Source organism: Gasterosteus aculeatus, chromosome 13 (assembly GCF_964276395.1).
Source record: "Gasterosteus aculeatus chromosome 13, fGasAcu3.hap1.1, whole genome shotgun sequence".
Classification (NCBI taxonomy): domain Eukaryota; kingdom Metazoa; phylum Chordata; class Actinopteri; order Perciformes; family Gasterosteidae; genus Gasterosteus; species Gasterosteus aculeatus.
Window position 1 is genome coordinate 4611831 of NC_135701.1, and position 13167 is coordinate 4624997.

The window sequence follows — 13167 nt, forward strand, 5'->3', positions numbered from 1 at the left end:
CCCGCAACCTCTGACCTTGACTTTTACAGCATGCAGCTGTGTGTTGGGAGTCTGCAACCCAATGTTTTATGTTATGATGGCTATCAAGCATATTCACTTTGCAATAGATGGGTTCCTTTTTGAGAAGTCCCAGATGCTAATGTGTGTTTGAGAGATATTCTACCTGCTGACCACCAAACAACAGACCGATTAAATTACAAAATTTCTTACAAATTTATGCAAAGCTATGGTATCATTGGCTGTGTCTGTGTTTTAGGGCGGGATTTAGCAGATTTTACTAGAGGGGGACAATCCCAAATTTTGCCCCAAAGTGGAAAAAACAACGTTTTATTGCAGTTTTAAAAATCAAAACTACTTTGTGATAAGCCTTCGAGCATTGAATCAATGCTCTACTCAAGGCGTGCCCAATAGCTCGACCGTGATCAACCGGTCGGTCGCCAAGGGGGTGCCGGTAGATCGCCTGCCGTTGGGAAACGTCCCGTCACGCATGCGCGGTCGACCGCTGGAGCTAACGGAACGCTAATGCTAACTAGCGATCTTTGCTTGACAGACTTCATTTCATTCAAAAGCAACGCTGGCTGACTCCAAGCAGTGCAAGTCCCCCGAGTAATGACTAAGAATATGTGGAATGGTTACAGACGAAAGGCTTGTTGTTTTTTTAATATTGATTCGTTAAGCGCTTACGGTATGCAATGTGAGAGTATTCATACATGTTTCTGACAATCCAGTTCCCAATTATGGCAGCAGAGGTAAGGTTTACAACTAAGTAAGAATCACTTATTTCAGACAAAATCTGTCTTAATAGTAAATCATATTTTAAAATGATGGGGCTTATGTAAGGAATACTGTCGTAAACTGCTGCCACAAAATGTCAGTTATCCGCAGTCTGAATCCAGCCTGGTATGAGAGTCTTTAAAGTCCCTTATAGCCTGAACTGTAGGCTGCTGATAGTAAAAGGCTTTTATGGTGGTTTCATGTAGCTTCTTTGAAGTTTTATATTTGAGCCATAAGTGTTCACACACACACACGGTATTGGTATACAGTGGCTTTGTTCACGTTACATACACCCCAGTGCATATGGTGTGAATGCAGGTGCGAAGGCGCCCATTAAACCTTAAAACCCATTTGGATCCAATCATGCAGGTATTATTCACAGTATGCAATTAAATTGAAAGGCAAATGTGCTCTCGAGTCTAGAGTAACGTTTTTAAAAACAGATAAAGAAGTGCTTTCAAAAAGGAATACGGCATCCAAGCTCTGGTGTGAAATATTCAGACGTGTATACAGGAAACAAAATGATAGACCGAATGAACCTAACCTGACGCTAGCCTCTGTTAAGACAGACCCTAAAACAATCCATGCCTGCTTTTTATGCCAGATACATTTTCACTACAATAAAACCAATAAACTCACAGCTGGTTCAAAATGATGTGCGGTACTTAAAAACAGTGAACATTCATATGAATCACAACCTCTTAACACGAGCTGTGATATGTGTGAGTAGTGGGATTATTCCCTTTCATTCAGATTTTATTTTGAGGCAAACTGTCTCAGTGTTGCAAAATGCTAGACCACCGTCTAAGCTCACTTCATCCCCGCTCACATACTGAGTGAGTCACATACTGAGTAGCCAGCTTGCCAACTAATAAAAGCAAATAGAAAGCTGACGTGTCCTCTGATGATATCGACGCCTCTAATGTTGCAGTGTGACCCTTTGTGCTCCACAGCGACTGTTTACCTGAACTAGACTGGTCGACATGAGGGAACCAAAATGCTTGCGATTAGAAAGGGTCCTATTCATCCAGCTTGTGCTTTAATTAAAGATCACAATCAATGAATCACATTCTTTTTCCAATTTTCCCTACGGTTACATGCTGTATTCTGTAATCGGCAAATAGCTCAACAATTCAAGTGAATCTGCATTTTAATCAAGTCGCTTTGGAATTTAATCAGAATGTGAGATGGAAAATGAAATAAGTACAACGCACCCATATATGGGACCAGGTCTTGACATTTGTCTTTGATTGCTCTAAAACTGGTCTATGACTGGGGACTCTGGATTAGTGAAGGATTAGGTTTAAACAAATGGCACCTCTGCAGCTTATTTTCTGCCCTTGGTCTCCTGCAGTGGGTCGTGTGCAGAAAGAGTCTTGAAATACCAGTGACTTGTAGCCGGCAGTGTGTGTGTGTGTGTGTGTGTGTGTGGGTGTGGGTGAAATCTGACCTTGCCTTCATGGTGAAGAACAACAGCACAGGTGTGTAATGTGATAGATGGGATTCCCTTACCAGCACGCCCACAGATCAGCCGGGCCTTTTGCACAGCCAGATTTCACTTGTAATGAGTGTGAAGATGAATGAACATTTGTCACATCAAAGACAAAAAAAGAGCTGATCTTCGGCTGGAAGAAAAGGGGCAACAGAAGCTTAACCAAATCAAAGCCAAAGTCAGACATATTGTCTTACGACTTTGTGATTCTCTAACTTTGTTAGCAGCTCTACCTTTTCTCTTTGTAGTTTTAAAAGACGCTTTTAAAAGGTATACTTTTCTATTAAAGAAAAAACTCCCACTGCTCAAGGACACAGAAAATAAGTCATTTGTTAAGGGATTGAATAGACAATGTATCAGGTTTCTTAAGGGAAAATACAGTATTCTGGTTAAAGCAATTGATTGTTTTTTGTTAACTTGACTGCAACGCAATATGCAAGCATCGTACATACTGAAATAATAAAAGCCATAAGGGTCTATTTTTTTTAGTAAGTAGGTAACGTAAATATTGCTTATCATTTTAGTTGATAATGGGTTCCACTGATGCACGTATGGCTGCAAAGATTAATATATATATATATATATATATAAATAAAAAAGTTATAAAAAATTATACACCGGCCTCTAGGTTGTCATATTCACATGTTTGGCCTGCAAAGGTACTTTGTACAGAAAACAAACAAATCCACACTTTTGAAAAACTAACTGGAAGTAGGAATTTGTTTATTAAATTCGTTGCTATACATTTTTTTGATTGAACAACAAAATTCATTATTTACCATTATGTTTTGGGCTAATTTGGGAATAACATGGAAATTTGTCTACCTGGTTTCCCCAAATAATTAAAACGTTAATTTAAACAAACGACGAGACGACAAGATGCAGTTCAAAGCTTTGAAAAAAAGCCAGAAAAGGTTTCCAACCTCAGATAAGACATTTTTCCAAACCTGGACCCCATGGCCCCCAAAGGGGGTCCGTTGACCACCTGGTCCAGTTGGTGCTTTAGTGCTACAAAATAGATATGAGAGGCTGCAACCCTTCCTTGTGGTTAATGCTGTGGTGACAGGCTCATCGCTGCTTGTGTGCGGTGAGATCAACTGGGCCCACAGCAGCATCACATCGGATGTGTAATGACACAGATCACACAGCTCTTAACTGCTGCAGAAGCCGTGAACGCCTGAGCCGCGTGGCGTGCGCTAGTAATCACCAAAGAATGAGCACATACCACGACTCTGCAGCAAAGACACCGGGGACATCTGTCATTCAGATGAGGACGAATGTAGGTCACTGTTCCTTGCGTCTTCGCTGATTAAAGCAGCGACCCCGTGGCCTAAGATCTCTGCCCACAGTTACACAACATTTCGCTTTTTTCCTTTTTTTTTCAGTTTCGCAAAGTCTGCGTGATACGATATCTTCCTTTGTGGAGATTCCTCGCCCCCGACTCCCACTCAGAAGAGCAGAGATTGGATTATCCAACTGTCAATCAATCAAACGGCTGCTCATGCAAGCCCACCATGAAGCATCACAAACAGATGGCCAGCCGCCACCACACGCCTGCACCCCCACCCAACACTAGTCCCTTGGTAAGAGACTGTAAGCTCCTTAGAATTCATTTTACATGCTTACCACTAATTTAGGTATTCTCATCGAGGCCATCACGCTATCATATTCCTGCACCGATAACGTCGGCTTTGACGTCAGGCTAACAGCCATCAGTCCCTTCATGCACAACGTTGAACGCTCGTGCAACAGCTGAAGAATGTGCAGAAAATGCCCTAATGAGTCGATAAATCCGCCGCCGTGCTTAAGACAATAGCATGCAAGGGGGCTGAGCGATGGGTGTATTTTGGGGCAAGGGCAGGCGACCCCCCGACACCCGGGGCCGGCAGGCGGCGGAGGAGGAGGAGGAGGAGGAGGAGGCTGAGCCAGAGCAGGTGTCTCTGCTGACATCTGCTTCAGTTCACTGGGGGAACACAAGCACCCTGCAAGCACCCTGCAGCTCCAGCACTGACAATGCCACTGAGGTGCCCCGGCTCCGAGTAAACAAGGTAGACTGTTCTCTTCTTCTGGCTCTGGATCTATCAGGTTGAGAGGCTAAGCCTTTTTTACTTTGCAGGATGGGCGTTTCGGGTTCGCTTTTTCTTTTAAAAAACAAGGTTTTATAAGTAGAAATTGTGTGTGAAGTAATAGAACATTACTTTTGACTGGAAAACTTTACGGTGGTTATTTAGTTTTCTTCCTTTTTAGTATTTCTATGTTCATTTTGAATGTGGTAGATTAATCTGCACCCAAAAAAAATGTCAGGATGTTTTAAGAGGAATCGACCCAGATCTCTTACCGACATTAAAGAAAAATAGATCGTTGGATGTTTGGCTCTGCCTCATGCAGTATTGATGCTGTCATGTTTACTCATCAACCCACTTTGCCCCTGAGTCTATTTAGGGGGTGACAGGAAAACCATTTTTGAAGACTTTTTCATTAAAAAAGTTTGCCAATGAAGGCTATGTTACACATACTGTATATATATATATATATATATATATATATATATATATATATATATATATATAATGTTGTCCCCCTCGTATACAGCTCTGACAGCTTCCACATCACAGCGCCGCCTTCACTCCGTGCGTTTGTTATGATCGCACATCGATCGTCAAACAATGGATTATAATAGAACAACGACATTATGGAGGTGGCCGGCGGGAGGATGATGTGTTGAGACGTATTGATCTGAGGAACGTGGTCGGGGTGGAGGGTGGAGGGTAGGGGGGGGGGCTTCTGATGTGAGTACCTGATCCAAATTCTGAGCATGCACTGGGATGGCGTGACTCCCTTCCCATATATGTCCGCCAAATGAAAGAAGCAGTTGCATTATCACTGCTACCTGACCTATTTTAGTGTAGAAGGCCTGATTGTTGTGGGAGAATTAGATATCAGATATACTTTAGGAGCCTAGAGGTTTTAATGAGCCACGTGCACGATAACAACTGACCAGTTTGCCCTTTCTCATTCCAATGGCTCGTTGTTTTTTTGTTGCACTCGTGTTAAACACATCATTTTATTCTGCTCACACACTCTGTCTTCCTGACCAACAAAGGGCCTCTGCTTATCTCGTAGCGGCCAATAAGCTGCCTTGAAATCCAAATGTCAGGAGGTGAAATTGATCCCGGGGCTGCAGGGGTTCGTGTACTTGGAAGCATTCAGGCTTCTTACAGGTGTTCAAGTTCAGCGTGTTATCAGGAGCAAAGGGGCGGAGCCTGCAAATGAAGGAAGCAGGTTTAGTTTGTGGAAGGATTGGGTATTTGAAAGTGAATCAGCCTATTAATCCTTAAATAGGGGAAAAGGTGGTGTGTGAAAGTGGAGGAAGCATGGTGTAGGCGATGCTGTGAACTGGGTGACAATGCTGAGACCAGTTGAACCATCGTACTGACTGCTGCAGCTCGCTAATATGCTCGGTAAAAGCTTTGCAAGCTACACAGCTCATTGTAATTCTTCGGGACAGGATGGACTTTACGAAGGTCGCTAATAAATAGTTCTAGCTTCTCCATCCTATTGTTCCTTCAGTTGGAAGGCTAACGGTAAACCCTTCAATGTTGTGTGTCGCGGTTGACCAAAGTTGAACTGCGGACTTGGTCCGTGGAGATTCACTCCATCCTTGCCATTATGATGAATTGCTTTTTAAATGGGCAGAATGTTGCTGGAAAATAATTTTGATCCACTTACAAAGAGATTTATTATCACTCAATGCATTGACACACTATGTTATTATTCCATGGCTTCCTAGTTTGTTTTCCTGAACTGTCATTGCAGTTAAAGAGAAGATTCAACACAATAAAACCATACATCACTGTATGGTTGAAATCCTTGTTCAAAGGAATGGTTTAAAATGGTTATAAATACCTGACATTACAGGGTCAAATTGCATTTTTTGAAAGGATATCCTGCCTGGCACGTACGACTGAAAAAGAATAAGCTTGACGGTGCACAAAGCAGGTAATGTAGTTTGATGGCTTTCAGGCGTCTCGCCCACACCTTGACACATAAACATTAGAGGGATGACTAATGGAGGCTGATCCTCAGGCCCGTGGGCTTATTTGTGGAGACGGGGACCCTCCAGCCTGAAGTCACTGCTGATCTGGCATCAGCCTGTCTGGGGACAGGATTAGTGGGGGAGTGTGGAGGTGAGGACTCGCAGATAGATCAACGGCCGCAGACCAAAGCCACAAATACAAACAAGCGCATTACCAGCACGACTGATTTACCTCACATTGGCGGACACATGGATCGATCTGCTGCTTAATCCCCTGCGTGATATGATGTGTGAGAATATGAAATATGTGAGCTGTTGGTTGTGCTGAAGTAGGCCGATGAGCTCTGTCTTTGGAGTTGGTGTAATCCGCTTGATCTCTTTAACCAGATTTGGTTTATTCTGTAGGGAATACAATCCAATACAAGTTATTTTCTGTTTAACCAAACAGATGTTGTGATTTTATAGTATTATTATTGTTCCCGACAGCCACTTATTGCATTTTAGACTTTTTTTGTTAGAAAATCCATATAAGCCTTTATCCTGTTGATGAGGAACCAAAAAAAAAGAAAACTGGGATATAATGTAATTAGGCTGGATACTTAGCAAGTACACTCCTTATCCGATCTTTGTTAATTGAATTTCTGTGTTCATAGCCAGGAAATCTCTAAAGCTTGTTTTATAACTAATTAACTAAAATAAGTATAAGTAATGGGTTGCAGCCAGGATCACTCTGTGCAGGCTAAGCAAAGCATCAGTAACAGTATGTTATCAGGGCTGTAATGTTTCAACAACATGTAATGTCAATACACTCCAACATCTTTGTTCATTTTGTTACACAAACTCAGCTTCTTTTAGCATCTTCCTTAGTCAATTCCAGGGGGGGATACCTGTCTCTTCACATGCTATAATTTCCCGAATTCCCCCGAAGATGAATAAAGTATAGATCTATAGATCTATCTGAACTCTTCACTATGTCCAGCAGCTGGTCTCTGAGGAGCCAGTAAAGCACGCTGTGCTGATATGCGTTTCCATCACCAGCTACAGCGCTGCACCACTTACGCCTTGAGCCGCTACTCAGCGAGCCACAGTGTGCCCAACATCTCCCCAAGCAAGTCGTGATCATTTCTCTCCGTCCAACGCCGACCCATCACGACCTCCAGCCTCCCGCTCACATAAACACGTGTTGCGAGCCAGCGGCAGCCTCCTGGAGCTGCCAAAATCAGCTGTTCAAATCTTTTTTGTTAGAGTTAATCTCCACAGATCCCCATTTCACAAAACAGAAAAAAACCTGTTCACAGCTCGGTACAAAAACTATTTTTTATCTCTACAGCCAATATCCCTTTTCATCACGACTGTCCTGGGGGAATATTTGTATCCATTTAAATGATTCTAGCGTTTAAAGTTAGTCATAACTGAGGGCGTTGCTGCTTTCAGTGGCTCTCATTGTCGTGGTCGGGCTGTGTGCCAAGATGGCGAGGGACGGAGCTTCACATGTTTATGTTCATGTTCTGAAGGAGACTGTGTGTGTGTGTGTGTGTGTGTTCCAACTGAATCTACGTGGTTTGAAGTTCAGTTTCTCTCCTTCATTCTTGTTTGTCCGAGATCTGCTTTGTTTTACTGTTTGACTTTCAGCTGGATGAAAAGTACAAGCAGCAGAAGAACAGGGTGGACTTTTATTGTGAATAGTTATGGAGACTAAATGTGTCTATCCACCTTTTTAAAGCCACTTCTAGCCCTGTTGTAAGGAACAAATCCCTGACATGTCAAGCCATATCCCAGTTATATATTTCGCTGGTCCGATTGGGAGCTTTCCAGCTGATAACATCTTATCAGAGAGGAACAGCGGAGCTGAGGGGTAGTGCCTCGTTGTGTGATGACACACGCAACCCTCCCACCATCCGATCCATTGTAGAATAAAAATATTGATTATCGCAGCTTCAATTCAAGATTTTAGGTAGAGGTTGGTCCATTTGACCTTTCACCCCCTGGAGGATCAGTAATCTAACCCTCCGATAGTGCCGTGTCTTTGGGGAACACAAAGGAGCCTTGGTGAGAGCCTTGTCCTTGTGTGACACAACACACACACACACACATCTATCCATCTCTCGCTCTCCACACCGCTTTAGGTGTGTGCCAACAGCCACTTGGTTTTATCTCATCCACAAAGAATCCACAATGTAAAGTTTTGAGTCCAACTGATTCCCCAAGTCTTTATGCTTTAGTGGATGTGAACAAGGGGAAGGATGAAAGGGGAAGGTTAAATGAGAAGGGGGAATGCTGCTAGCAAAGCCTCTTTGAGGATGGAGGAGGAGGCTAACGCACACACACACACACACACACACACACACACGCGCACATATGCACGTGCCCCTCCAGCAAGCAGATATGCCAGGAGATTTAGTCCCCTTTTGAATATGTAATGAGTTTAACATGCACGATGAGCCGGTGGTTGATTCCCTGGCGAAGCAGCTGTGATCCACGCAAGCACATTCAGGATTATCTGCCGCCGAAGATAACGGGCGGAACAAAGCTGGGGAGGGCGCCGCCGGCAGAGGAAGCCCTCACCGCTCGCCAGCCCTAGCCCCTCACACCCGTGCACACACATTAGCTCTGCATGCCTGCGGGCCGCGCTCCTCTCACGGGGCTGGGCAGCCGTGGAGGGGGCGGGGGGCTCTGGAGGCGACAAAGCACGAGCAAACGATGTGTTCAGAGTCTCTCTGAGCGTTGGTTATAAGTTCCCTTAAAGCTGTGATGAACAGTATCACTATGGACACCATATGGTGAGAGACACTTGACATGTATGATCCGTGATAGAAGAGGGACTCTTCTGCATTGTAGCATTTTACTCCAGTAAATGCTCATTAGTTGTGACACCAGTCTGAGAACTAGATGTGATTCCTCAGTAAATCTCTCCATTTGTTAAAAGGGTTCAAAATCAAAAGTGACCAAAGAGATGAAGTTTGAATACAGTAAACAATAAAAGGATGAAAACAGAGTCGTTGTATTTAGTGCAAATAGGTTTATGATTCTAATATGAATGTATCATATTTTATGATGGAGTTTAAGACTAAATAACACATTCCTCCTACAAGTTCACGGTCCTTAATGTTTGCTAATGTAACCTTAACTAACCTCACCTAGATTACGGCCATTAACTGGTGGGGTTTTTGCAATCCAATTTCAATTTGATTTAAAAATATGCGTAAAAATGAAAGTACAATGAAAAACAAAACCCCATTTATGTATACGCACACACACACACACACACACACACACACACACACACACACACACACACACACACACATAGTTCCTTTACCTACATACATATACAAACAAGCACACTGACATATTCATGCCCCTCCCCCGTCCCCGTCCCCGTCCCCACCCCCGTCCACAGTTGGCGACACCCACCGCATCTCCTTTTAATATATTTGGAATCTATTTTAATTGAAACAATTACATAAATTCTTAAACTTGGATGAGATATTTCCTCCTTCTTTCCACTGAGGGTTCCATGATTATTAAATCCCATTACTGGGCCCATTACATTAAATCTAGATAGCGAGCTACCCACTGGGATTCTGTGCAGGGACTTTGGCACAATATAATGGGACCAGTATGGATAGAAGATTTAGATTGATCTGTTGTTTTCTTCCAATTATTATCACAGTGGATTCGGTCAATCAATGACAAGTGTTCAAGGTCTTCAGTCCAAACACGTTCAATGTACAGAGGTTTGAAAAGAGTAACTACAGTTTGGATACTGATATTATATGTCGTTTATATATATTTTGGCCTTGTATGTTGCTGGTTATTGATCTAATTAGTCTCTTTGAATACGAACAAAGATCAGGAGTTATGAAGTTAATAAACGGACCCAGTTACAAAGCATCAGCTAACGAGCAGAAGGTTGCTAACCGTAGCTCACATAAGCCTAGTGAAGGTAATGCGGAATTGTCTTAATTGCATTATCTTTAATGACCAGCAGGGGCCGACTCCTCTGGTTGCAAAAGGAAAGTCTGATTATATAGAGGAAAGGACTTTATTTCTGATTGCATTTATTACTCAGTAAACATTGTAAACATGAGTTTGTGGTCTCAATATATAGTTTCAAGTCTTCTTCAATGATTTTCATTTAGTAAATGATGGCGCGTTTTGAGTCAAATAGACCAGAAAGAGCATAATGCTTCAGGGCGGGCTTACTGTGATTGACAGGTCGCCTCCAGAGACATATACGGCGTCTCTACGCCACCCCTTTGTTCCAAACATGGCAGGTTCCGTTCATGACACGCAAGAAAACTGTAGAACAAACCCATCAAGCTGACGTGTTGTGTAAGCACATACATGTGGACTAAGTTTTCCAGCTTTATGAAAAAAAAGACAATCAAACAGAGTGTAAAGACAATAAAACATTCTATACCACACATGGCGAATCTCTTACACCGTTATGTACAAAAACATGACAAAGAAAGTGAAGTTTGACACGTATGGAACCATTTCCTCTGTAACCAGGCCATGCGTGTTAATATTTCATATGGACAATTGAACTTCTGAGTGAGGAAAACTGCAGACTCCATGTTGTTGAATGCACGGGCAGCAGTGAAGAGGAGAAGAAATGAAAGGTAGGTACATGAAGCCCTCACAGAGGTAACAAACAGCCTTTTCACCTCACCGCTCTTGTGCTTCTCACCAGAATCATTTATTTAAAGTTTAATGAGCCCCATCTTCATGTTCACCTCCAGCCGCCGTGGAGCAAGACGATCGCTGCATCGAGACTCCCGCAATCTAACTTAAGAGGCACCTTATTACGGGCTATTTGGCGCTTCCTTTCAGAGAACACCGGCTCCCTGAGCGCCAGCCGCAGGCTGAGGCTTTATAAGTCAAATCGGCTGTTTCATCAAGCTGCTCTGTGTCGGAGACGTTTCAAAAGAAAACCAGTCGAGGGCTCATGACCGCTAAGGGTGACGATTTGGCTTTTGCCTCCCGGCGCCACGTGAGACTCTCGGCGGCGGGGCATCCACTTCTTCCGTTAAATGATCCTCAGGTTGACGACGCGCGTCAAGAGAGCGCTAACCTTAAAAAAGCCTCCAAGAGCCGGAGCAGCAACAGTTCAAATAATTGTATAACGGTGAAATTGACGGTTGCTGTTGTCCCTGCTATCCATACTGGGCCCATTACAGAACACCAGCAGATGGATGCTCCGATTAAATGGGAAAAGTGCCAAATCAGCCAAGCTTTATTGTGCGTTACGCTCGCTTGTTCTAGAAATGAAATTAGATTCGCCCCGTTTTTCCTCTCTTCCTTTTCTCTGCCATCTCCAGATCTCCAGCGATGAGGGGGAGTTTAAAACTTCCAGTCTCCTGCTGGACTTGAATAACACAGTGACCTAGTTAAGGAGGAAGCTGATGATGCCTCCCTCTCCCCCCCACACACACACACCTTATCAATGGTGCCAACGAGACTGGCGGATGAAATAATTTCCTCCCGTACAAAAGGCAAAGAAAGAGTCGTGCCAGGCGGAGCCCCGGGGGGCTTCTGTGACTCGTAACGGCTCTCTAATCACGTCGAACGCGAACCACCCGGCTCCCCAGTGGCTTTGGCGCTTGGAGGGACACTCTGCAGGTTCTGCCCCCCCCCCCCCCCACCCCGGGTCACTCTGGGCCGAGCCTGCCGAGAGGGAGGCTTCAACTCGCTACAGTCAAGTGCTGTTGGCAAGCAATTAATGTTGTCAAAAAAAGGGGATGAGAAGGGTAAGAAAAAGCACCTTGCACAAGGCTTTTCTCAGGCTCCTGTTTCCATGGGCACAAGCTCGGTTGTGAGGGGGCCGGAGGGGAAGGGGGCGGGGCGGGGGGGGGCTGATGTCTATTCGTAACAGGTAGTTACGCTGCGCTGCACCCTTCCCAGAGCTCAATTACCTCTTTGTCGGATTTTTTTTTTTTTTTTTTTGAGCTGAGACATTTGCGACCGGAACACTTCTGGAATGTGTGATGAGGCGAAGGTGCACTGGGTTTGAGGACTCTATTTCTTTCCCCCATATCCTTAGAAAAGGAGTGGGGGGAACCCTGCCACCGGATCATGTGCCAGCAGAACCTTCCCCCGGCGCCAACTCCTTTTCATTCAAACAGAACAAGCGGCTGCATTATTCAGGCTGCCATCTTCCGCGGGACGGATCGCCTGTCGCTCTGCCAGGCCGCCGGGCTGCACACTTACCAGCAGAAATGTCCACTGGTCCAGTTGGGGGACGCGTCCTTTCACCAAGGGACGCGTCAGAGAGCATGCTGGGAGATTGCACTGCCTCGGGGAAAAAAGAAAACCTCAGCAGTGCTGGGTGTTTTTCTGCTGATGTAGTGGACGGCGGTGAGCCGGAGCGATATCCGAGCCGCGGCTGTGAGGCGTTGAGGCACTTTACCGCCGACAGCAGAGGAGAGTAAAGCAAACCCACACAGAACAAGTGTGTTTAAATACACACTCTCGCTAAGTGGCTGCACAGCCATTCCCCCCTTCCGCCTGCTTAATGGCGTAACGATGACGCTCGGGCGCCGCCGCCCCACCGGGCCCGGTGTTTCGGCGCGTGGAGGGACCTCTGTTGCACCGCTAGAAGCGCTAATGCTGATGGAGTGCCGCACTCCGGCATGTGACCAGATAATCCGGTAGTTGCTGGCAAACCGCGCCAATGAGGTCAACGCGCCCCCGAGCTGCTTCCAACTGTGGGGCCGGGACGGGTCCCGCGATAATTACCATCATAGACTACCAACTACTCGATTTAGACATGGTTCCTTTTAAAAGTGAGTATTCTATTAATCACACTTGGTGAGTGAGCTCAAAGCTGGCGAGGAAGAGGACAGCGCCGCGGTCTCGCCAG

The 13167-nt window shown here is 44.8% G+C and overlaps 1 protein-coding gene across 4 annotated transcripts in view; it reads left to right on the top strand.

Moving 5' to 3' along the window:
* Positions 1–4153: 4153 nt before the first annotated feature.
* The window catches only part of tncb (tenascin Cb), a 70657-nt gene continuing 61643 nt past the window's right edge, over positions 4154–13167 (top strand). For 2 of the 4 annotated variants that reach the window (XM_078087070.1, XM_078087072.1), the window contains exon 1: positions 4154–4314. The gene's annotated coding sequence lies outside the window, so the exon portion shown is untranslated. The remainder of the gene's footprint in view (positions 4315–13167) is intronic. The other 2 variants (XM_040195584.2, XM_078087071.1) reach the window with 1 other exon arrangement.